The sequence below is a fragment of the Nicotiana tabacum genome, chromosome 7 (genome assembly GCF_000715075.1).
Source record: "Nicotiana tabacum cultivar K326 chromosome 7, ASM71507v2, whole genome shotgun sequence".
NCBI classification, from domain to species: domain Eukaryota; kingdom Viridiplantae; phylum Streptophyta; class Magnoliopsida; order Solanales; family Solanaceae; genus Nicotiana; species Nicotiana tabacum.
In genome coordinates this window covers 86,889,777-86,914,346 of record NC_134086.1, presented here as the reverse complement: position 1 = coordinate 86,914,346, position 24,570 = coordinate 86,889,777, and positions in this window count along the sequence as shown.

Sequence of the window (24,570 nt, the reverse complement as noted above, 5' to 3'; positions counted from 1 at the left end):
AAGTTATAAATACTTTTTTTTTTATAACTTTTGTATTTAGCATAATATTTTAAGTTGGTTTTATAGCTCATGTAAGTGTTCTTTTTTTGTCTGGCCCATAAAAGTATTTTGAGCCCCAACCAAAAACTAGTTCTGAAGCAGAACTAGACTAGTCCTAAACTAGTTCTAAAAGACTAAAACAATCGAAACCATTTTGCCTCTTCTCCAAAGGCAAGAAACCTTACGTTCCATTAGACCAAAACCCCCAATTAGCTCAAACCTTATCAACTCTCTTTTGCTCCCATCAGTAAAGCTCTTTCCTTTGTCATTTTACATGTTTTCTCTCAGCTGCATACATATGCTTTCCCTTTTTCCGTTTAGTGAGTTTTCTTTTTCCGAGTAGCGAGTTTTTTGCAAATCTATTGTAGTCCTCCATATTGTTGAATTCATTTGTTTATTTTGTTTCTATTAGATGATTAACTTGAGCAATTGATTGTTACTTAAAAAGATATTGAAACTTTCTTTCTTATCTTTTGAATCATTTGGTTAAATAATACGGACTATGTAAAATTGAGATTGATGTATTTCTTACATTGTTATGCAATTTGAAACAAGTTTAATTTATCCTAGCTTGCATATCATCGTTCTTTTATTTTAACAGAGTTAATAAAAAAATAGTGACTGAATATGTTTTATTTGCAGGAACTCTTTCTCCGAATGGAAACTACAACTTCCGGAACAAATGCGGTGATAGATGTCAATAATTCTTCACCAGTGACAGCTAAACAATAAAGTAAAGACACTCCTTATCGATGCACTCCTCCTAAAAAATAAAAAAGAACGACTCTATCAGAAAATTCTAAATCTGGGAATAGTGACAGAGATACGTCCGAGATTTGGAATCAGTTCTCCAAATTTATTGCAAAAGGAGGTAAATGTAAGGCAAAATGCCATTATTGTCCTAAAACATTTGATGCAGGCAGTAGGAATGAGACTACTACGTAATGGGTGCACTTAAATGTGATATGTCACAAATCTCACTTTAGAGTCATTGATAAGAGACAAGCAACATTAAAACCCGTCAAAGAAAGGTGGCTAGAAGGGGTTAGGGTCCTACTGAAAGGGTAGTGTATAATGTGGATGACATTAGGATCACGATTGCCGAATTTGTAATTCATGATGAGCAACCTTTTAGAGTTGTTGAGGGAGAAGGATTTAAGAAATTAATGGTGAAAGCTATCACCACCCCAATTTACCTCTGTAGGATGTCGTGATGGCACCTAGTCTTTACGACTAGGTAAGTCTAACAATAATGAAGACTGAACAAATATGAATTAATAAATTGCAGAAAAATAACAAAACGATAGATAAAACCTCCAAAAAGCAAAGTCTAACAAATACACACCCCAAAACCGGTGGAACTGAGTCATAAGCTCTATAGAAAATAACTAAAGTACTACTACATCACTGTCCAAAAATGTCACGACCCTAACCCCGAACCCAGTCGTGATAGCGCCTCTCGTAAAGACAAGGCCAGCCAATTAAACCCAATTCACATTTTAAAATAGTCTAAACATGATTTAGTGATAATAAGTAGAGGAAATACAACCCGACACAACCCTAACCGGGGTGTCACAAGTCACGAGCATCTACTAGGGTCTAAATATAATTGAAAGTCTGAAGTGTACAAACTAATGAAGTAAAGAGGGAGAAAAGCAGTGCTGCGAACGCCGACAGCTACCTTGCTAAACTCCGATGACTCTGCCTCCGATCAGCCAAACCATACTACCGGGTGTATAAATACCTAAATCTGCAAACAAGGTGCAGGAAGTAAAGTGAGTACTCCAACTCAGTGAATAACAAATATAAATAATGAGTGAAAGTAAGAAATCACGTAAAACATAAGGCATTCCATACTGAAGCAGTAAAATCACTTAAAACAGTAAAATAGTGAAAAGTCAAGTAAAAATCCCTTTCTCAACAAGTAAAACAAGTAATTGACAGGTAAATACGAAAGATAAACACATAAGGGTTCACCCATCGGGCACAATGTCAACAACTCTGCCCCTCGGACAATATCTCAGAATAATAACAGCCCCTCGAGCAATCACATAGAATGATACCAGCCCCTAGGCAAATCACATAGAATAATACCAGCCCCTCGGGCTATCACATAGAATAATATCAGCCCCTCGGGCTATATCGCACATCACAATGGGTACCCACGCTTACTGGGGGTGTACAGACTCCGGGAGGGGCCCCTTACGGCCCAAGCGCAATAACAAGCCATCTCGTGGCATCAAATCTAGGCCCTCGGCCTCATATCAATCAAGCCACCTCGCGGCGTATATATGTATCTCAAGCCCTCGACCTCATAGCAGTATCAATGTATCCCCACAACTAGGCCATCGGCCTTACTCAGTCTGAAAATCATCACAAGCCCCTCTGGCAATAGTAAAATAGTATTTCTCAGCCCAAATCATCATTTAAAATTATCATTTAAGTCTCAAAAGTGAGTAAAATGGCTGAGTAGTAAAACAGTGGAAAATAACATGACTGAGTTCAAGTAATAAGTCAAAACAGTAAGGAAATAGTAATAAAAATCTCCGAAGGGTTTAAATAGTTGGCACAAAACCCAAATATGGCAATCAGCCCAAATCATGATGATAGCAAATAAGTTTCAGTCAAATACGCGATAAAATCATCAATCGGGATGGACCAAGTCACAATCTCCAATAGTGCACGACCTCACGCTCGTCATCAAGCGTGTGTCTAACCTCAATATAGCAATACGATGTGCAAATCCGGGGTTTCAAACCCTCAGGACATCATTTACAATCATTACTCACCTCGAACCGGCTAAATCTCTAGCTCGCAACGCCTTTGCCCTCAAATCGGCCTCCACGCGCGTCGAATCTATCCAAAATCAGAACGTGGACGTCAAAATATGCTAAGGGAACATAGCCCAAGCGAAAACAATCAAACTATGACACAATTCCCGAAATTACCAAAACCCGAGCCCTAGGTCCACATCTCGGAATCGGGTAAAATTTATATTTTCAAAATCCTCATACTCTTACGAGTCTAACCATACCAAAATTATCCAATTCTGGTGTCATTTGGTCCTTCAAATCATCATTTTATATTTTTGAAAGATTCCACAAATTTTCTTCCCAAATTCGATCCCAAATCACGAATTAAATGATGAATTCAATGATAGATTCATGTACACTAGCCAAATCTGAGTTAGAATCACTTACCCCGATGAATTTCTTGAAAAACCTTCAAAATATCGCTAAAATCCGAGCTCTCTAGGTCAAAATATTAAATAAAACCCAAAATCTCATATTTATAGAGTACCCCACAGATTTCCTTCTCTGCGGACTGCACAAAAACGACTGCAGTCCGCACAAAACCAGTGCGGTCCGCACAAAAACGACTGCGGCCGCACAGGTTTTCATCTACAGTAACAGACTTTAGTATGTTGGCCATAACTTTTGCTACAAATGTCCAAATTGCGATATCTTTATTCTTCTGGAAACTAGACACGAAGGGCTATAACTTTCATTTTTGAATCATCTCAAAATTCCATGTAGATCAAAAGATATGAGCTTCTAAAGTAGGACCAGTGAAATGTTCCCCACCGCGACCGCACTGTATTTTGTGCGGTCCGCACAACACCTACTGCGGCCGCACTTCATTTTGTGTGGTCCGCACAGCACCTACCGCGGACGCACTTCTTTTTGTGCAGACCGCGCTGGTGGGTTCCGAGGCCTGCAACCCTTCTGGACCTGCTACAGCTATGTTTTTCGGCCTAAAACATCCCGGAACCCCCGGAACTTCAAACCAATTGTACCAACACATCCCATGACATCGTTTAAACTTGTTCAAAATTTCGGAACGCTCACAACAATATCAAATCACCAATTTATCATAGAATTCAAGCCTAAGAACTCTTAAATTATGCTTTCGATCAAAAAATCTATCAAATCTCGCCTATCAACCGGAAAACGCCGAAATCTCAATTTCGCCAATTCAAGCCTAAATCTTCTCTACAACTCCAAAACCCATTCCGATCGCACTCCTAAGTCACAAATTACCTAACAGAGCTAACCAAACCATAAAAATTCCAATCCAAGATCAAATACACACAAGTCAAATCTTGGTCAAGCCTTTCAAATTTTAAGCTTTCAACTGAGACTGTTCTTCCAAATTAAATTTTGATTAACCTGAAACCCAATACCAACGATTTACTTAAGTCATAATACACCACACGGGGAAAGTCATGCCCGTGAAGTAGCGAGCGAAGTGCAAAAGCTCAAAACGACCGGTCGGGTCGTTACATCCTCCCCCACTTAAACATACGTTCGTCCGCGAACGTGCCCAGAGTTGTTCTAAAAGCCAATCAATCGCTGAATAACCTTACCATGCATATACCCGGGGGTGATCCCACGTCACCCTATCTCATATAGGTCCGATAACACAATGCAACTAAAATTTCAAAATCCAACCTAGCCCATAAACCTTAGAACCCCATTTCCAATTCCGAAATCATCCACAAGATGAGAATCCCACATCTATATTCAGAATAAGCCCGAACCAGCTGTAATAACCCATACCTGCAACCTCAGGTGCAATTACATGATAAACCACGTAATTCAAACGCTCGTAGCGATAACTTCTATTCACAACAGCTGCCCATAACAACCGAATACCGGTAGAAAACCTCTTATCAACTAAAGTCTCATTCCAACACTTTCATATACTGCCAACGATAAATGAAACACGCAATAAACCATAACCATTTCTCAAATCAACCATTCATGAAGCCCATTCTCCTTTGGCAAATACCATAGCAAATTTCCGAGCGGATCCTCGATGTTATCCTTCTAACATGCTGAAATCGAATCCGTTTGTATTCATTAATGATCCCAACGATCTCCTCTAATCCAACACACCACTCTGGTGACTTGACACATCAATATAGGCCTAAGCCACAACTTGCCTAATACGTGCACCAATAAGCAACGGTCCGAACATACTCAAATCATGAAAATAACTCAAATGAAAGAGTTGTACCTCAAGCTCACCAGTACCACCACAACACAAGGCTTAGAACCCGTCTCACATCATAGGAACAGAACACACGAATCTAACCTGTAAGGTCATACCTCCACATATATTCGCTGCAATGCGCGACCTTATCCAAACACTGCTCCACATGGAACACCTCAAGTCACTCTGCTCGAAATTGACGACCACGTGCAATTGATGTCTAGAATCAAAGTAAATCATCATAACCACGGTAAAGCAAGTACATAACACCGCACAACTCGAAAGGACATAACCGATACGCCATTCACCGAGCAACACCCAATTACTCTTCCTGCTCGACTTCCACTATGAAACCCCAATAGAACCGCAACATATGTGCATATAACTCACAAATCATAACACCTTGCAACATAGAAAGGTAACTCATAGATCTCCCCAGATTACCAATAATCTCAATAACAATCGAATCAACACATCCCTCACCCATACAATTCAGAGCCAACCAAGTCGACTCAAGTCAGGACACGCATCCACATTGGCATGCCAACGAACTCTTTATCAAGGAAAATTGAAGCTACTCCTTATACTCTTGTAACTCTGTCGGTGCCATACGATACGGTGCCCAACATCAAATCAATACTGAAATCAACAACCCTGCCCAGCGACATGCTCGACCACAAGAAACACAACCAAAAAGTCCCTCACCACCAAAACTGAATCAATGGTAGAAGCCTCTACACTGACATCCATCACGAAAGCCCAAATAAGAAAAACAATCCTTCCCAGCCGTCTGCTGGGCCTTCAAAATATAAAACCACTCCACTAGGGCATAATCTTACGGACCTCGCCACTAAATCCGTGGCATTTCCGGCATAGCCAATAGTGTCGCCTTAGAGCAATAGTCCAGAATGACACAACACGGAGACAACCATTCTGAACCTAATATCTCATCTAAAATCTAACATGCCAAGCACAAAAGATCCGCTCGGGTCTCCAAACCCTGATAGTCACTAAACAGTGCTGATACACGCGACTCACAACCACAACATAGCCTGAATGTGAGAACTTCCTTGTCTCCAAATCCATATGGCACATGAATCAACATACCTGATCGCAATTCCGCCGTCCGAATGCATACTGCACCTCAATTACCCAATCATTCCATGAAAGATGCTCTAAAATTCCCCTGTGTCACTAAGCAAACTCGAATATTAGTAGTCGATCTAACAAGAAAACACCACAATTCTACCGAAGTACCATCAACTTAATCACATTGCCTTTTCTGAAACATATACCCTCGTCAAATCACTCCCATTTAGCAATACCATTTCCTTAATCATCTGGAGATCATCTCCCTAATCGTCTGAAGCTCATTTCTCTAATCATCTGAAACTGCCCGTGCTGCTTAAGAATTTTATGACTTTCCATTCAAAACTGAACTGTAACCTTACATACGCAAATCTCAATCCTCCATAACACATCGCATATACCATACCATCCTAGGATAACATGAGAACTTCATCTCCCTTTCGAGCCACAAACATCTACGAACTCCACTAGTCAAGAACTTTCCATTGATCCCATCTAGAAGGAAATCACTATGCATCCCATGCTCCTCATGACCATAGAAAATATACATCTCCAACCAAGGTAGAAACCATCAAGAACTCTCCAAGTTCCCCTTGCAAAAACCAGACCTGCTAGGACTGAATCCTTCTAACTCGACCAAGCTATACAAGCCATCAAAACCTAAGAGCATTGCCGCGAAATACCTATAGGAACTCATTACCTCGTACACACCCAAGGAACTAATCATATCCTTACCATACCGATCCGACCTACTACAAAGCTATCCCATCTATCTGAGTTTCCTTCCGATTCATCTTCAACTTGATATTCCCTCTTGTTGTAGAACCACAATTCCTCAACCCAGACTCACCACACGAGACCCAAGCACAAAATCACATCGTCTAAGACTCATAAGCCGTTGAATACTTTCTTAAATATTCCCAAAAACACCACATTCAAAATACTTTACTCTAAACAACTTCCTACGAATCTAAATCCGTTACCTTTACCTTTCTGATACTGATACATGGAATCCCATAATAAATATAGAAAACATCACAAGTTTTGACATCTTCCAATAAAAACTCAGTCTCTAACCACATATACAACTTTAAAATACCCCATTGTTACATGTAGAATCTTGAACACATTAGAACCACTCCCACGAGTTGTTCACTCCACTCAAACTGCAATTAGTCTGATCAAACGGACCGAACAACCTGTGCCTCATTAGCACTCCGACACTGCAGAATGTAGCCTTACCTTAATGCAACCAAACCACTTCCTTTTCTATGCACCGCACACCCTTTACCAATAACCACTCAAGATATTCCGTGATTCTCATACACCTATAAAGAATAATATAACCTTTGTAAAAACCTTCCTTTACTCAAGCCATCCTCGGGTGGATCCACCTCCGTAGGCCATAATTGATTCACCAGTATGCTTCAAAATGGAACCAACATAGCACATAACCGTACAATCAACTAATCAACAACAGACTCCCCCACTTGGCTCGAAGCCATAGATCAAAACACACTCAATAACTCATAACTCATATACTCCATTGTTGTCATAGAACCTTAGTGAGATTAAACTCAAATCCCTTGTAAGCTTGTGAAAACACAGATCATCTAGAATTAACTCTTCTGCAAATCTCGCATTCATCCTCGCAATAGTCAAGCCCACTCTCTTAAGAAACCCAATTTAAATTACAACACATATCTTTCACTTGCAAATGAGATCTTCTAACAGACACATAAGGATCGCACAACCTCAGAACACTTCGCAGGAGATAACCCACCTACTTTGCCTCCAACTAACATTTCTGTATACCTTACACCATCATAAACTATACGCAGTCACTTAGTCTTCCTGAGTCTGAACTCATACCGCAACATGAAATTTACTTCACTCACAAATGGGAAACATGAAAAGATTCTTCACACGCCTATGACTCGGGGCTATACCTCCAATCATGATGAAAATCAAGCACCTAATAGTTCTTCTATCCTCCAGCAAACCCTTCTCGTCGCTTTCAAATCATATGAATACATCTCGCAGTCACATAACATACTCATCACATAGTTATGCAGCCATCACTTACACTAATAGGGACACTACCGAATATATTAGTTCGAAGACACTTGCTCACACAATCAGCACCTCGGTGCTAAAGCTATAGGCAAAGATCCGGCCTCAAGTCCTCCAGATTGGCCCACCATCAACTCACAGAGATCATGTCTCGCCCCTCAATCGGGGAATCACAAGCCATCGATGCAAATCTGATACTGAGCGCTTATGCGCACATACGAACGCGTGGAAGGAATTCAAAGAGTTACTTTTCAAGCTGAATCAAGGACGCACGATAAGAATTCAAGAATGTGAAGTTTTTCCTAAAGGTCCTGCAGCCTCTTGAGGATAAATACAGACGTCTTCGTACCGATCCACGAGACTCTACTAAACCTGCTCATGACTCGTGAGACCTATATAACCTAGGCTCTGATACCAACTTGTCACGACCCTAACCCCAAATCCGGTCGTGATGGCACCTCTCGTGAAGACAAGGCCAGCCAATTAAACCCAATTCACTTTTTAAAATAGTTAAATAATATATAAGTTGTCCAAACATGATTTAATGATAATAAGTAGCGGAAATACAACCCGACACAACCCTAACCGGGGTATCACAAGTCACGAGCATCTACTAGGGTCTAAATACAACTGAAAGTCTGAAGTGTACAAAATACAAACTAATGAAGTAAAAAGGGAGAAAAGCAGTGATGCGAACGCTGACAGCTACCTTGCTAAACTCCGATAACTCTACCACCGATCAGTCTAAACCCACTACCGGGTGTATAAATACCTGAATCTGCACACAAGGTGCAGGGAGTAAAGTGAGTACTCTAACTCGGTGAATAACAAATATAAATAATGACTGAAAGTAAGAAATCACGTAAAACATAAGGCATTCCATACTGAAGCAGTAAAATCACTTAAAACAGTAAAACAGTGAAAAGTCAAGTGAAAATTCCTTTCTCAACAAGTAAAACAAGTAATTGACAGGTAAATATGAAAGATAAACACATAAGGGTTCGCCCCTCGGGCACAATGTCAACAACTCTGCCGTACGGGCAATATCTCAAAACAATAACAACCCCTCGGGCAATCACATAGAACGGTACCAGCCCCTCGGGCAAATCACATAGAACAATACTAGCCCCTCGGGCTATCACATAGAACGATATCAGCCCTTCGGGTTATATCTCACATCATAATGGGTACCCGCGCTTACTGGGGGTGTACAAATTCCAGGAGGGGCCCCTTACGGCCCAAGCACAATAACAAGCCATCTCGTGGCATCAAATCTAGGACCTCGGTCTCATATCAATCAAGCCACCTCGTGGCGTATATATGTATCTCAGACCCTCGACCTCATAGCAGTATTAGTGTATCCTCACAACTAGGTCCTCGGCCTTACTCAGTCCGAAAATCATCACAAGCGCCTCGGGCAATAGTAAAATATTATTTCTCAGCCCAAAACATCATTTAAAATTATCATTTAAGTCTCAAAACTGAGTAAAATGGCTGAGTAGTAAAACAGTGGAAAATAACATGACTGAGTTCAAGTAATAAGTCAAAACAGTGAGGAAATAGTAATAAAAATCCCATACCAAAATTATCCAATTCCGGTACCATTTGGTCCTTCAAACCATCATTTTATATTTTTGGAAGATTCCACAAATTTCCTTCCCAAATTCCATCCCAAATCACGAATTAAATGATGAATTCAATGATAGATTCATGTACTCTAGCCAAATCTGAGTTAGAATCACTTACCGCAATGAATTTCTTGAAAAAACTTCGAAAAATCGCTAAAATTCGAGTTCTCTAGGTCAAAATATTAAATAAAACCCAAAACCTCGTATTTATAGAGTACCCCACAGATTTCCACCTCTACGGACCGCACAAAAATGACTGCGGTCCGCACAGCACCTACCGCAGACGCACATCTTTTTGTGCGGACCGCGCTGGTGGGTTCCGAGGCCTGTAACCCTTATGGACCTGCTATAGCTATGATTTTTGGCCTAAAACATCCCAGAACCCCCGGAACTTCAAACCAATAGTACCAACACATCCCATGACATCGTTCAAACTTGTTCAAAATTTTGGAACGCTCACAACAACATCAAATCACCAATTTAACATAGGATTCAAGCCTAAGAACTCCAACAACTCTTAAATTATGCTTTCGATCAAAAAATCTATCAAATCTCGCCTATCAACCGTAAAACGCCGAAATCTCAATTTCGCCAATTCAAGCCTAAATCTTCTCTACAACTCCAAAACCCACTCCGATCGCGCTCCTAAGTTACAAATCACCTAACGGAGCTAACCAAACCATAAAAATTCCAATCCGAGATCAAATACACCAAGTCAAATCTTGGTCAAACCTTTCAAATTTTAAGCTTTCAACTGAGATTGTTCTTCCAAATTAAATTCTTATTAACCTGAAACCCAACACCAACAATTTACATAAGTCATAATACACCACACGAGGCAAGTCATGCCCGAGAACTGGCGAGCAAAGTGAAAAAGCTCAAAACGACCGGTCGGGTCATTACAGAAAAGGAAATACAACATTAATAAAATAAGAGAATGTGACTCTGACGCCTGCGGACGTCGAGCAGGCATACCTTGAAGTCTCCGGTAAAATCAGCTAGCAGAAAATCTCTATCGACTGGCACGAGCTGGCGTACCTGGATCTGTACAAAAAGATATGTAGAAGCATAGCATGAGTACACCACAATGATACTCAGTAAGTATCAAGCCTAACCTCAGTAGATTAGTGACGAGGCCAGGTCGAGATACCTACTAGGATATAAATAAGCATTATGAAAATGAAATACGAATATAAAATGGAAGTAAGAAGCAACTAATACGGAACAAGATGATAGCATGATCTAATACCAGAAAATCAACAGTAGAAATAGCGTAAAGAAGCAACTAAAGGACTACAATGGTCATGTATAGACAAAAATTAATTGAACAATAAACAACGGATATATTTCCCACCAAAACACTTTGCAACATGAAATAAACAGCAAGAATCACATCGAGGTACCACATCATATATAATGAAATCAAAATCGAGGTACCGTCGCATAATTAAGGATCACAACCGAGGTACTGCCTCGTATTATTTTTCTAAATTTCAACTACAGTCTTTCCTTATATCGCTGCGCGAGCCTTACATTTGAAAAATAGGTTTTGAAAAAAGTTTTTCCGAAATAGCTACACGTACTTTAGCCCACCTTATGACGTTTCGTGGCTTCATGTAGTTCCACTACAAGAAACACGCACATAAGTCCCATCTTATACCGCCACATGCGCATCAACATCATATCACAATAACAATTCGCACCACAAGTTCCCATATATCACAACTTTCCAATAACAACAATATTAATATTTTCACAATAATAGCTCATGGATCCAATACGATGTATACGAGAATATCAAAAACAAGAATGAATGGAGAATACTCACCAAGATAGATATTTCAGCAATAACAAACATCGCCTCAATGTATTAACGATTTCCATAACTTCTACCCAAACTCATTCATGAATAAAGAGAATATATATATATATATATATATATATATATATATATATATATATATATATATATATTAGATAAGACCAACTTCATAATAAAAGAGATAATATTCAACATCGAGTCTCAAATAATAAAAATCAATAAGTAAAGAGATAACATGGACAATTACTTCACAATGATAATTAACAATGAAGAATTAGCATGTAATAATAAAGGAGACAACAAGTTCAACTAAAGCATGAGAGCAATTTAGCACGTAGGATATAGAACAACTACTAAGCAAGTCAACTAAGGTAATTAATGATATTCTAAACAATTAAAGATAATTTGACTATGAGGGTGTGGAACATAATATGGCATTTATATTTAAGCATGAAAATAGTCTAAGTATCCTAAGCTGGTCAAATACTACATACAACCCGTATACCCACTCGTCACCTTGCATACAGGATTTTCACTTAGCCCAATGGAATCAAACACTATCAATGCTAAGGAGTAGTTCCCCCACACGAAGTTAGGCAAGACACTTACCTCAATTAGGCCAATTCAACACTCGAAAATAGCTTTTTCCTTACAATGTGCCTCCACACGGCTCAAATCTAACCAAAATTGACTCAATAATATCAAACAATGCTAGAGAATTCAATTTCAATAGATAAAGTTATGATTTTTACACTTTTCCCAAGAAGTCAACAAAAGTCAACTGGGATACGCCCGATCGAAACCCGGGTCCAATGGTAGATTTCGTCTACCCATGATCCCCACGAGTTCATATATATGATTAGTTTCAAAATCCAAGTCCAAATCGACTCTCAAAACTCAATTTCTTATTTTTTAAAAACTTGACAAAGTTTCATAAATTTCTACTTTGATTCACATGATTTTGATGTTAAAATCTAAGATAAGTTGATGGAATATGATTAGAAATAGATTAGGATCACTTACCCAAGGTTTGTAGGTGAAAACCCCCTCTCCAAGTCGTCTCCTATCGAGTCTACAGTTTAATAAATGGGAGAATGAACTCAAAAATCCCGTCCCTCAGCTATTAGTCCTATCGCAGATGTCACATTTGCTACTTGGGCCTCGTAATTGCGAACCCCGCAAATGTGAAGAATAAATCGCAAATGCAAAGACCTTCCCATCACTGCTATTATCACAATTGCGAACATTTGGACCTTCGCAATGCGACCAAACGGATCGCAAATGCTAACTAGATCTTTCCTAGCCTTTCTCGCAAATGCGAACCCTGTAGGTTTGGTTAAACTTCTCAAATGCGAACTCAAACCTCGCAATTGCAAGATCTGAGGCCTGTGCAGAAACCATCAACCTTTTGATTCCAACCACACTCTACTAAGCATCCGAAACTCACCCGAGCCCTCGAGGCTCCAAACCAAACATCCACACAAGTTTAAAAATATCATATAAACTCACTTGCATGATCAAAACACAAAAACAACATCTAAAACTACGAATTGAACTCTAAAACCCATGATTTTCAAAGAGATTTTCAAGAACTTCTATAATTTCAACTAGAGTTCGAATCCTATCAAATCAACTCCGAATGATGCCAGATTTTAGACAAGTTCTAAATGCCATAAAGGGCATATTTCAAGTCCCAAAATCAAATTTCAAGTTCAATATCTAAAGTCAACCTACAGTCAAACTTTTCAACTTAAAATTGCCAAATTTTGGCAAATCAACCTACAGACTTTCAAAATCAATTTCGGCATACACCCAAGTCTAAAATCACGATACTTAGCTATCCAAGTCATAAAATACAATTCCGGAGTTGTTTTCACAAATGTCAAAGTTTGGTCAATATTTTTGAATTTCAACTTCTAAGTATATATATAAGTAAAGGTCCAAATCAACCCGAAAGCTTCTCGGAATGAAACTAACCAACTCTGCAACTCATAAAAGCATAAAATCACATATGTGAAGCAATAAAAGTGGTAACGAGATGCAATTACACAAAAGGACCGATTGGATCGTTATAAAAGCCTTACCTAATTTTGTTTACCTTCTCGTGTAACTGTTGCTAAACATTGTTTGAGATTTATCAAGAAGAGAAGGAAAAACTTAAAATCTTATTAAAACCAGTCTGTATGTATCACTAGTGATACATGGACATCACTCCAAAACTTAATTTATATGGTTGTTACTGCACATTGGATAGATGATCAATGGAATTTACAAAAAGAAAATTTTAAACTTTTTCCAACACCGGATCACAAGGGTGAGACTATTGCAAAGTGAATTGAAGCATCTTTATTTGGTTGGGTATTGAGAGCTTGTTTGCAGTGACTTTGGATAATACAAGTACTAATAATGTTGTCATTAAGCATTTGAAGTTGCGTATTGATGATTAAAAAGGGGTAATACTTAGAAATGAGTTTTTGCATGTTAATGTAAATGCTCATATTTTGAACTTGATTGTAAAAGATAGGTTAGATGAACAAATTGAGATTATTTCTCGTGTAAGAAATGCGGTAAAATATTTTAGATCTTCTCCTTCAAGGTTTGCTTCTTTCAAGTTTTTTGTTTAGAAAGTTAAGATAGATACTCATGGTCGTGTGAGTCTTGATGTTGAAACAAGATGGAACTCACTGCAACATGAAATAAACATCAAGAATCACATCGAGGTACCACCTCGTATATAATGAAATCAAAATCGAGGTAGTCACATAATCAAGGATCACAACTGAGGTATTGCCTCGTATTATTTTTCTCAATTTCAATCACAATCTTTCCTTATACCGTCGCGTGAGCCTTACATTTGAAAAATAGGTTTTGAAAACAGTTTTTTTCAAAATAGCTACACATATTTTAGCCCAACTTATGACATTGCGTGGCTTCACGTACTTTCCCTACAAGCAACACGCACATAAGTTCCATCTTATACCGCCGCATTCATATCAATACAAGCCTTATACCGCCGCATGTGCATCAACATCATATCACAATAAAAATTCGCATCACAAGTGCCCATATATCACAACTTGCCAATAACAACAATATCAATATTTCCAAAATAATAGCTCATGGCTCCAATACGATGTATACGAGAATATCAATAACAAAAATGAATGGAAAATGCTCAACAAGATAGATATTTCAACAATAACAAACATCGCCTCAAGGTATCAACGGCTCCCACAACTTCAAAAGCAAATAACTCAACAATGCGGGAAACAATGTATGACTACAACATGAGATAATACTAACTTCATAGTAAAGAGATAATATATATATATAACCACAATATTAGATAAGACCACCTTCACAGTAAAAGAGATAATATTCAACATGAGTCTCAAATAATAAAAATCAATAAGTAAAGAGATAACATGGATAATTACTTCAATAATGATAATTAACAATAAAGAATTAGCATGTATGTGATGACCCGGCCAGTCGTCTCATGAGTTACCACTCCGTTTTTCCCATTTCTGCTTCTTTATGCTTTGTTTATCCGTGTTATGTGGTCTCAGGTTGGTCGGATCGAATCCGGAATGAATTTGGTAAGGTTTGAGACAATTAGTCTCTTTTGAGGAAGCTTAAGTTGGAAAAGTCAACCGGATGTTGACTTCTGTGTTAGAGTAGGATGTGAGTTCCGATGGTTTGGTTAGCTTCTGGAGGTGATTTGTGACTTAGGAGCGTGATCGGAATGGGTTTTGGAGGTTCGGAGTAGGTTTAGGCTTGAATTGGCGAAGTTGAGATTTTGGCAATTTTCGGTTGATAGGCAAGATTTTAATATAGGGTTCGGAATGGAATTCTGAGAGTTGGTGTAGTTCCGTTGGGTCATTTTGGATGTGTGTGAAAATTTGCAGGTCATTTGGACGTGGTTTGATTGGGTTTTTGATCAAAAGCGAAATTTGGAAGATTTTAAAAAGTTTGGCTTGAATTCGATGTGTTTTGGGTGATTTGATGTTATTTGAGGTGTTTTGATGATTGGAACAAGTTTGAAAAGGTATTAGGATTTGTTGGTGCTTTTGGTTGAGGTCCTGGTGGCCTCGGGGTGATTTCGGATGGTTGACAGAGAGGTTTGAGACTTGTGAAGTTGCAGATTTTTACTGCATCTGGTGTTTCTGCACCTGCGGATTTTGGACTGCAGGTGTGATGCCGCAGATGCGGACAAGGTGATCGTAGAAGCGGATAAATGCCTGGGAGGTAGGAACCGTAGATGCGGTTGTGGGGACTGCACCTGTGAAGGCGCAGATGCGGGCAGATGCAGTTTTGGCTGAGTTAAATGAAAGCCGTAGAAGCGGCTCATTGACCGCAAATGCGGTACCGCAGATGCGGAAATGACCGGGGTCAGAATGTTATATTTTCTCCTTCGTGATTTTCAGAGAGTTTCTTCACTTGTAAGCAAGAATTTTGGAACTTTGGGCGATTTCGAAGAGAGAAATCAAGGAGACTTCATTAAGGTAAGGATTTTAGACCTAAAACTCATTTCTATGATAGTATTTCATGGATTAAGGCTGTAATTAAAGGAATTAAAGGGCTAAAATTGGGGATTAGGGCTTGAGTTTAAGAGACCTTTAAATGGGGATTTGAGGGATTATTTGGACTCCGATTTCAGTGTTCTTGATACGTATAGACTCGTGGGAGGATAAGGATTCTGTTGATGTAAAACTTATCAAATTCCAAGGCATGGGCCCGGGGGTCGGGTTTTGCTAATTTTGGGATTCTTGGTATTATTTGATTGTTTTCGCTTGGGCTTCATTCTCTTGGCATATTTTGACGTCCAAGTTCTGATTTTTGGATAGATTCGATGCGCATGGAGGCCGATTCGAGGGGCAAAGGCGTCGCGAAGTAGTATTTTCACCGATTTGAGGTAAGTAACCATTGTAAATCTGGAACTGAGGATACAAACCCTGGTATTTGACTTGTTTTGATAAATGAGGTGACGCACATGCTAGGTGACGAGCGTGTGGGCGTGCACCGGTAGGGATTGTGACTTGGTCCGTCCCGTAGCGACTATTAAGTCGCGTATTTGATTTGGAACCTTATTGTCATGACCCCAGTTCGCCCTCTATGAATTGTCGTGACGGCACCTAGTCTCTACGACTAGGTAAGCCTAAATTGCGGAAGATAACCAAAACTTGCGGAAGTAAAACAATTTAAAAACAGAAATAAGACAATAATAGTGTTAAAATGTGTTGTTCGGCATACACTATATATAAATCTCAAAAACAACATCCAAATCCAAGACCCGGAAACCCACGAATCACAAGCTAATGAAAGAAATACTACATAGCTCTAACTCCAGAATTTCTAATAAAGAACAGAAAAGTATAGAAGGGCTAAATACAAAAGGCGTGAATAGAAAGGGACTCCTTGGTCTGCGGACACGGCAGATGTACCTCAAAGTCTCTAAGAAGGCGCCTTTCTCAACGATAGTAGGCCTGATTAGTGGTACTTGGATCTGCACATTAAAAATATGTGCAGAAGGGGCATGAGTACACCACAGCGGTACTTAATAAGTGCCAAGCCTAACCTCGGTTGGGTAGTGACGAGGAAGGTCAGGACCCTACTGAGGTTAAATACAATATAAGGGTTAATTGTGTGGAATAAAGCAGTATAGATAAGTGCAACAGTAAGAAATAATATAGAATTGACAGAACACAACAACTAGAACAGAGACAACACAAGCCACAGAAAGAAATATAGCTCAACACAAAGATAACAACAGGGGCACCTTCCAAGATACCGTCCTGTAGTCCCAATACAATTGTCCAGTGGATCTCCCAGGATACCGTCCAATAGTCCAACTCATAGTACGCGAGGATCTACCAGAATTCCGTTATGTAGTCCCAAATGTAAATACCCAGTACTAGGGGAATCTACCGGGTGCATTCCCGTAGTTCCATATAACTGTGTAGGGGGATCTATCGGGAATCTAACCCGCAGTCCCAAAGTAAATGTGCAGGGGGATATATCGGGAATCTAACCCGCAGTCCCAAAGTAAATATGCAGGGGGATCTATCGGGAATCTAACCCGCAGTCCTAAAGTAAACAGACAAGGGGGAGCTACCGGAATCCCACATCCGTAGTCCCAATGTAAATACACAGCGGCAACAAGAAATATTCAGAGAAGGGAAATTTCATATTAATGCAACAAATAATTCTAGCCTAGCATGTTGCACGGAGTTCAGGTAAACAGATTTGAACAATTAAAGCAATTAAATCACTTAGACCTATTTTCCTAAGCTAACAACAGGTTTAATAGCACAAGTAATAAAAAGAAACAGGATAAGGAACATACTGATAAGTACTTAAAGAAAGTCGGATTTTTAACAATTTGCACAAGTACACACTCGTCACCTCACGTACAAGGCATTTCAATTACCAAATATATCAATCCTAAGGGGAAGGTCCCCCCCACAAGTTTAGACAAGCCACTTACCTCGAACCGGCTCAAAATCAACTTGAAACCATACTTTTGCCATGAGTATCCGACTCCAAATGGCCCAAATCTATTCAATTCAATCGCATATTGTAAATAACACTTTAAGTTACTGATTCTACAATTAAATTCTAAGCTAATACGCGAAAACATGTAAAATGACCAAAACTCCCCTCAGGCCAACGTCTCAGAATCGGGTAAAATTTATATTTTCAGAACCCTCGTACTCTCACGAGTCTATACATAACAAGAACACTGCAATCGGAGTCCAAATGACCCCTCAAATCCTCAATTAAAGGTCTATTAAACTCAAGCCCTAATTTCCCATTTTCCCCAAATTTCTCACCATTAATTAGGTCTTTAATCACATAAAAACGAGTTATGAAGTCAAGGACATTACTTCTAATCGATTTCCCTTTGCTTTCCTCAAGAATCCCTTTCAAAAGCTCCAAACCCGAATGAAAATGGTGGAAGAATAGCCAATTTTTGCAAAGGCAACTATTTATATGTTCTGCCCAGCGATTTCCGCATTTGCGGCTCTGGGATAGCATCTGCGGTCCCGCTTCTACGGACCACATGTCGCATCTACGACTTTCATTAAACAGCCCAGGAGCCGCATCTGTGATACTTCTTTTGCATATGCGAAATCGCATCTACGGTGAACCTTCCGCATCTGCGGAACCTAAAGGAGAATCGAGAATCCGCTTCTGCGGCTCCGCACCTGCGGAACCCAAACTGCAGGTGCTGTTATGACAAACACTAGCAAATTTTCTGAAATCTCTAACTTCAAAATCCTTCCGTCAATCATCCAAAATCATCCCGAGGCCCCCGGGACCTCAACCAAAAACACCCACGTCACCTAATACTTATTCAAACTTGTACCAATCCTTAAAACACCTAAAACAACATCGAAACCTCGGATTAATCAAGGATTTAAGCCTAAGAACACCAAATTTCCTCAAAATACGCTTTCGATCAAAAACCTAACCAAACCACGTCCGAATGACCTGAAATTTTGCACACACATCCCAAATGACATGACAGAACTATTACAACTTCCAGAATTCCATTCCGACCCTCGGATCAAAATCTCACTATCGGACCGGAAACTTCAAAAATTCAACCTTCGACATTTCAAGCCTAAATGAGCCACGGGCCTCCAAAACACTATCCGAATACACTCCCAACCCCAAAATCACCCAATGGAGCTAACGAAACCGTCGAATTTCTATTCCGAGGCTGTCTTCACACTGTTCTGACTACGGTCAATTTTCCAACACTTAAGCTCTCATTCAGGACTAAGTGTCCCAAAACTCTTCGAAACTCACAACCGAACATCCTGGCGAATCAAATTACTAGAATTAAACTTGGGGAAAGCAGTTGATAGGGGATCGGGGCGTTAATTTTTAAGACGACCGGCCGCGTCGTCACACTTATGATATTCCGTACTTTAGCCATTTACTATGTTTTGGGTTGTATGCCATGTTTGGGGCCTTATGCCGGCCTGTTGAGACCCTTTGGGGCATTTTTACTATTTTTCCTCACTTTATTTGTTGAAAGCATATCCTAAGTCATGTTTTACCTGTTTAAAAGTTTAAAACTGGTTTTATCATTCTACTTCTAATTGTGAGGACTGTTTGGGCCGAGTTCCCTAAGTTTTATTGCTATGCCCGAGAGGCTGTGAGGTTAGGGACTGAGAGAGGTTGAGAACCAAATAGTGAGGATATTATATGTATATATTATGGATCGGGATGCATGCCGCAGCGATACTCATATAGATCGGGCTGCGCACCGCAGCGATATGACGCTTGGGCTGTAGGAGCCCCTCTAGGGTCTGTACACCCCCAGTGAGCGATACTATAATTTATGTTATTATGAAATATTAAGGAGCCGAGTGCTAAGAGTGAGTACCGAGTGACGAGAGTTGAGTCATAAGGGACTGAGAAGCTGCCCAAGGGGCCATAATTTGAGTGATTCCTTACCCGAGGGGCCCTGTTGTGATGTTTTCACTTATTTCACTCTCCTTTCTAATAAGCCTCGGTTGGATATATATATTGCTAAGTATCTAATTTCAAATGTTTTAAACTGGAAATGTTGATTTTATGACGAAGCTGATTTTAAATGGTAAAGTTGATCCGTTATTTTGTTGATTATTCAGTTATATGTTTTTGAACTGCTCGTCACACTCCTTATTTACCTTAGTTACTTACTAATTTGGTGTACTCACGTTACTCCCTGCACCTTGTGTGCAGATCCAGGTGCCCGAGCGGCCGAGTGAGGGCTTTCAGCTGATTCAGCATTGCCGGAGATTTCGAGATAGCTGCATGGCATCCGCAGCTCTGTTTTTCTCCCTCCTATCTTGTTATCTTTTCGCATTTTCTAGACTATTGATGTAGTTGTCACATCTCTTTTTTACCTACGCACCCAAAGGCGATATAAGGGAGTTTTTTCAATTAAAGTGATAATCGAAACAGGATTATTTATTTGAGAATCAGAGTCGCTACTTGGGATAATTTTATGGTGTCCCAAGTCACCGGTTCAAATCCCGAATCGAGAAAAAGATTGACTCTGTTTTACAGTCCACGAACATAGAAATCCGGGTAAGGAATTCTGTTAACCCGGGAGAAGGTGTTAGGCATTTCCGGATTCTGTGGTTTTAGCACGGTCGCTCAACTGTTATAATTGGCCTATTATCTGATTTTAATACAAATTTTAACCTATGATACAATTTCAACTTTATAACTGCTTTTGTTTAATTATTTTTAGGAAAGATTCAACGTCATCTAAAATACGTCTTGAACCATGTCACATAAATGCACCCACAGTCCACGACACATTTTATCTAACGTTGTTGAGATTTGGATTTGGATCACATAAATGCATACCCGAGTTTAGGATTACGTATCACAACTACGTCACGGGAACCGTACCCATATCTGTGATGAATTATTTAAACGTGCTTTGTTAGACCATTTTAATACTCGAACGGTAAAAACTATTACCATCTCCCAATTTTCCAATCAGAACGTTCAGATTGTTTACTCAAAGATCAATTCAAAAACTAAATACCTAAGAAACAAAATTTAATACTACTACAACTTTTCCTTTTCATAAGTTTTTCATTTTCAAAGCTTTGTTTCCATGTTGTTGAAACATGGAAATAAACAACCGAATGTAGAAGCCCCAATTAAACGCTCCTTTTCTTCTTCAAAATTTGTGACAAGCTATTGAAGTATAGAGAACAATAAGAAAAATGAGATAAATGAACTAGTAGAAATTCCATTTACATGTCTATGAAATTAATACAGTCGTAAAGGATATCCAAAGTGACTACATGAATAGATATTTTTTTTCTTATTTTGAAGAGAAAGGCAGTAGAATTTTCTTGTTTAAACAGCATGGAAACAAAGCTAATGAAGTGATTTATTTATGTGATCATCTACTCATGAAGACGACAGAAAAGAAGAAGCAGATACTAAAATCCAAGCACAAAACAGCATATTAATGAGTAGCAACTATTTATTTCACAAAAATATCTAAGGAAACACATAAAAAAAACTAATGAAATGAAAGGAGATTTGGAAATGAACCTTGAGAATAGCTTTCCTCATTAAAATAATCCTTTAGGAAAACGTTTACAGCATCAATTATTTGGTGCGAACATAGATCGAAATCGACGCCGGAAAACTTGAAGACAACCTCGACGACTCAATGTCCATCATACTTTTCAAATTTGGGAGTCTTGAAACCAGGTGGCAAGTGGACATCGGGGAACATACATAGATCTTTGAAGGCAACACTCTTTTGACCTGCCAACCCTTGCATGTTTCCACCGTTGTTCTAAGTTTTTCACTCTTTGGGTCATTTCTTCCTGTACCAACTTTCGGGCAGGCTTCTCAATGTTTGCAGGAAGATCAAACGAGTACGAGTGGTACTCAGGAGAGTGGTACTGCTCTTGCTATGTAGCAAATTGTGACTCATGACAAGGTTGCCCTTGGCCCATGCTTGACACATTTTGGCCATTTGTTGTTTTAGTATTCTATTTTACTCAAACACAGTAGACTCTTGTCGAACCCTTTGACCCTGAATCTCTTGAGCACTTGTAATAGCTTCGATGTCAGTTATCATTTTTCCTTGGATCTTGTGTTGTCCGCTTGCCACAAACCAACCACCTCAACTTTCTTCATAATTCAAAACAAAACATGTTAGAATGGACTCAGTCAGTCCTTATTATTATCAACATTTCATTTTTGTTTTTCTTTTTTTTTTCTTTTTTTCTTTTTTTTTCTCATCTTTCTTTTGAATGGTTGATCGAACCTGATGTGGGTTGCCTACGTATTATGTGGGAACATGAATCAGATCTTGCGTAGTTTGGGAAGATTATGAATAAAGTAAATAAACTAACTCTTTTTTTTAGATTTTAATTTTTTTTTCGAAGAAAGACTTTTAAAGAAGAAAGAAAATATTTCTTGGATTTCGATTTGTTTTTTTTTTGTTTTTTTTTTTGAAATTCGAAAGAAAAACTTCTAAAGAAGAAATAAAATATTTTTGAATTTTTGGACTTTTATTTTGAATTTATGAGAGATATACTTCTAAAGAAAAAAGAAAATATTTTTGAATTTCAAATTTTCTTTTCAATTTTCGAAAGAAGAATGAAAATATTTTTGGATTTTTGGAAGAAATTAAAAGAAAATATTTTTGTATTTTTTTTTAAAAAACAATTAGGGCCTAAAAGAAAGACTTTATAAAGAAGCAAGTAATGAAAATTATTTCTGAATTTTTTGAAAATTGGGGTCTCAAAAAAAAACTTTTCTAAAGAGGAAGTAAAGGAAAATATTTTTGGATATTGAAAATTATGGGCCGGAACCGATGAGGTTTGCCTACGTATCTCACATTCGGTGAGAATCGACCCGCGTAGTTTGCCCAGTTTTGATGGAACAGGAAAACATGACACTTGAAAATTTTGGCTCGTTTTGAAATGACTTTTTTCCCAGAATTTTGGCAGATTACCAGAATTTTCTAAATATCTACCTCTCACCTTTTGTTTCTTTTTTCTTCTTTCTCCTCTTTTTTGATTTTTTTTCATTTTCTTTCCCTATTCTAGAAGCCAGTCAACATACAAGCCGAAACAGACAGATACGCAAGTAGCACGCAAGATGCATCCAGATGGTCTTTTGATTTTTGGGTACACCTGTCCTAGACAGACCCAACCCCTGTGTTGAGTCTCCAAAGTCAAATGCACGTGATGCAAACAAACGTTCCTACTAGGGATCCGGCATGAGGTTGAGTTATTCTAAGTTTAAAACCTGGGTGTATTGTTCTAGACCTGGCTTACCCGAGCGGACAACTCGAGCCGGGCGGCAGCGTACCGGTAACCAAAAGATCATCCGACTTTGCAACTTGTCCGAACCTCGTTCTATTTGGGATATGACACTAACATAAAGAAGTCACGCCAATGTGCACTCCTCAGAAGAGAGAAAGAGGGGTTTCGTAGCAGTCTATATACAGTTCAAATAATATCAAAGCGGTAAAAAGCAACATTTAGCACATTAGGCCCAAACATGTAATAAAATCAAATAATAAATATAGCCAAATATAACAATTATTCTAAGCTCGAATTCTTGAACCCTGAACCAGAGATTCTGGGTTCTGATCCCCAGTAGAGTCGCTAGAGCTGTCACACCTCCTTTTTACCTACACACCCGAAGGCGATATAAGGGAGTTTTTCCAACTAAAGTGACAATCGAAACGAGATTATTTATTTGAGAATTAGAGTCGCTACTTGGGATAATTTTATGGTGTCCCAAGTCACCAGTTCAAATCCCGAATCGAGGAAAAGATTGACTCTGTTTTACAGTCCTCGAACACAGAAATTCGGGTAAGGAATTTTGTTAACCCGGGAGAAGGTGTTAGGCATTCCCGGATTCTGTGGTTCTAGGACGGTCTCTCAACTATTATAATTGGCCTATTATTTAATTTTAATACATGTTTTAACCTATGGTACAATTTTAACTTTTTAACCGCTTTTGTTTAAGTATTTTTAGGAAATATTCAACGCCATCTAAAACACGTCTTGAACCACGTCACATAAATGCATTTGCGGTCCACGACACATTTTATCTAATATTGTTGAGATTTGGATTTGGGTCACATAAATGCACACCCGAGTTTAGGATTACGTATCACAACTACGTCACAGGAACCGTACCCATATCTGTGATGAATTATTTAAACGTGCTTTGATAGACCATTTTAATACTCAAACGCTAAAAACTATTACCATCTCCCAATTTTCTAGTCAGAACTTTCAGATTGTTTACTCAAAGATCAATTCAAAAACTAAATACCTAAGAAACAAAATTTAATACTACTACAACTTTTCCTTTTCGTAAGTTTTTCATTTCCATAGCTTTGTTTCCATGTTGTTGAAACATGGA